This window comes from Maylandia zebra, linkage group LG15 (assembly GCF_041146795.1).
Source record: "Maylandia zebra isolate NMK-2024a linkage group LG15, Mzebra_GT3a, whole genome shotgun sequence".
NCBI lineage: Eukaryota > Metazoa > Chordata > Actinopteri > Cichliformes > Cichlidae > Maylandia > Maylandia zebra.
In genome coordinates, this window is record NC_135181.1 from 37,955,390 (window position 1) to 37,958,844 (window position 3,455).

Sequence of the window (3,455 nt, forward strand, 5' to 3'; positions counted from 1 at the left end):
AAAAATATATTTTAAAATACATTTTGAAATATATTTCAAAATATACAAAAAATGGCCAAAAAATATATGTGCTAAAATACATTTTAAAATATATTTATATATTTAAAATGTATTTTAGCACATATATTTTTTGGCCATTTTTTGTATATTTTGAAATATATTTCAAAATGTATTTTAAAATACATTTTGAAATATGTTTATGTATTTTGAAATGTATTTTAGCACATATATTTTTTGGCCATTTTTTGTATATTTTGAAATATATTAATAAAATATATTTCAAAATACAATTTAAATTTATTTAAAATCATTCAAAAAAATATAAATTTATTCCTTCATATATTTCTAAGAAAACACATTCACATGTAACATCTGAAAGAAATCTTTATTTGATGTTTAAAACATACATATAGCATATCAATCAAGCAAGGAATATTCAAGTTTATTCTCATTACATACTTAAACATTCTAAAAGAAACACACACACATATACATATATGTGTGATATATATATATATATATATATATATATATATATATATATATATATATACACATACACACACATATGTGTGTGTATGTGTATATGTGTGTGTGATTGTATGAACATAAGTCAGCATACTTAAAATGTAATTTCTTTTCCTTTTCCAGCAGTCTCAGTTCCCCCAGCTTTCACGGCAATCCTCAAAGCCCTTCTGGACACGCTGGGAAACCCCTTCCTTACCGCCACTGTAACAAACAAAAGTCACAGTTCTATTACTTTTATCAGAGTTAAAATAAAAATGTGATTTATGTTAGCTGGCTTCATTTAGCAAACAGATATTTCTGTTTATATAGATACAGATATTAATACAGATATATTTTACGCATAATTTTACCTCTTTTTTTTCCTAGATGGGAAGTCTATCCAATTCACATTACAGTAATGCTAACACCCCTTTTGGTCGTCTCTCCTTACCTTCCAGCATTCATAAATCTGTTGACCTTCTTTGTCTGAGACCAACCACTACAATGCATCATCACCTATTTGTATTGGTAACTTACTTTACAACCTATTTTAATGGTTGCAAAGTAAGTTACTTGTGCTGTATGCAATTTTAGATACACAGAAAGTCTTCACTTACTATATATGGCTGTCATAGTGTCCTTATCAAGGGCAGTTCTTCACTCTGCGCCGATGTCCGTTTTGCTCTGTCCTCCTATAAAAAGCATGAACATTTGAGTGTTTGACTAGTTTTAGATTTCCAAAAATTTGATATTTGTACAACTAAACATTTGAACTACAATATATGCTATTGAGCGATACTTTTATGGGTAATTTTTGGTAAAGAAACTGGTGACAGAGTTGTAGGCTTTTTAAAGTACTATTAGCTAACCATTTGAACTGACTTTCAAAGCTGATTACCTTTTAAATTGCTGTGGATCAAAACCTCCAGTGGGAAGGCGGCCATTAGAAGAACACGCACCATTGAACCTGAAAATAACAAAAACAAACAAAAAACAGAACAATATATAAGAGTCCGGTAGGGTAATAAATCTCTTCTGAAGCAATATAGTTCATTTTGGGTGAAAAACAAAACATTCCTCTAAAATATATATACTGACATCAGCAATCAACATCATGATTGTAATTATTTCCTTTTTAGTACATCTACTGCTGTTTGCATGTGTCAAGCACTACGACTGTATCTATGCATATGCAATGTCTAAGCAGTAGTATTGGTCTGAATGACAACAAACCTAACTAGTGTTTTGGAAAATCTGTTAGAAAACAGCTATTTCAATAATTATGATTAGCATGTGACACAGACACCGCATAAAAAACTACAACAACAAATACTTACTTTAGGAGGATGGGGGAGGGCAGCATGAGGTTGAGACTTTGACATCTGTAAAAAACAAATTCATGTATTACAAACAAGTCACTTAAAAATACATTAATGTGGCAGACTGTTCCCTGTTCAGATGCAGTGTATAAGTACAATCAGGGCTGTCACAACAATGGGGTGGGGCCAAGTGGCTGCAACCCTAGGTACAATGTGCAGGTATATATAATTACATATAATATATGTGAATAAAGCAAGAATCTGTTTAGGTTAGTCACTGTGCTGACTGATGCTTGCTAGGTTTATATGATTGCAAACTGCACAAAAACAACAACAGCAACAACATTAATGACAATGACAAACAAAATTACTTACATTTATGTAAATCTCACATTAGGGAGATCTGCATTCGATTTCATGGGCTGAAATAAATAGGCAGAAACATTACTGCTAAAAAAATAAAAAACAAAAACTCTAAAAAGCCTAAAAATGACTTAAAAAGCAAGGAAATGTGGAACATTGTAATTAGCGAACATTAATAAAGCATAACTGTTCTTTGTTTCTAACCTTGGTAAGTACTCTGTAGCCAGAAGGAGAGGTAGGATTTCTGTGAAAGCCAAATTAAATGTGAATAGGCTTTGATAGTTATTGAGAAGGCAGAATAATAAGAAAAGGCAAAAGTACGTCACAATATAATTAATTAAGTTACATATTTTGATTACCAAATTATGGAAGCGTGGAGCTGCCACCCAGGCAAAAGAAAAATAGAGCTGTATCACGTTATGACGTGAAATGTTTATTGTTCTAACATTATGCTTTTCATGTTTGTATAATATAATATCACGTTATTATAATATACATAATTGTCACGTTCGCACAATATTGTACGGACGTGATAATTATGTACATTTTTCGTACAATGTTGTTCAAACATGTTGTTCAAACATGATAGTATATTGTTAGAACGATAAACTTTTCACGTTATAACGTGATATACTTATATTTCTCTTTTGCCTGGGTGGCAGCTCTACGCTTCCGTTCCAAATACACGAGAATAAAGTAATATTATATGGGAAAAGGCACCTGCTAGCTTGATGATGGAGGCTTCTTAGACTGGCCACCCGCCTTGGCTTCTTGTCGCCACTCCATGAAATAAAGGTCCGTTTCCTCCATGCCGGCTAATTATTCATCCTCATTAAAATCTCGTATATGTTCAGTTGGCAGAATTGAGAATTTTACATCTTCCAACCACTTAATTAACGCGAACATAATCGGCTTGTTTCTTCCCGTCTCCTGTATCCGGCCGTTCCTCTCGCTGTCAGATTTCGCGCCTCAGAGACGTCGTTATTTTTCAAAAAAAAAAAAAAGAAGAAAGAAAGAAAGAAACAGCAACAACTACTAAAGAGAGTTTTTGCACGTTCATTGCACATTTGTGGGAATGTTTAAATATTTAATTTTTATTAATTACTTTTCATTATATCTTTATTTTTTAAACCACCGTGGCAATGCGCATGCGCATACACTCCTGCACGCAAAGGGCTTTGGAGTTGACGTAATGTCGCAATGCATTGTGGGAGCGCAGCACCATCTTGGCAGGTCACGAATCAAAACAAGATTGCTACGAACCAT

The 3,455-nt window shown here is 32.6% G+C and overlaps 1 long non-coding RNA gene across 1 annotated transcript; it reads right to left on the bottom strand.

Moving 5' to 3' along the window:
* Positions 1-571: 571 nt before the first annotated feature.
* LOC106676774 (uncharacterized) lies at positions 572-3,032 on the bottom strand. The gene is made up of 7 exons (XR_013093267.1): positions 2,910-3,032; positions 2,394-2,433; positions 2,202-2,248; positions 1,845-1,889; positions 1,406-1,474; positions 1,125-1,199; positions 572-729 (listed from the first exon to the last, which is right to left on the bottom strand). It is a non-coding gene; the product is annotated as an uncharacterized LOC106676774 (long non-coding RNA).
* Positions 3,033-3,455: the final 423 nt, after the last annotated feature.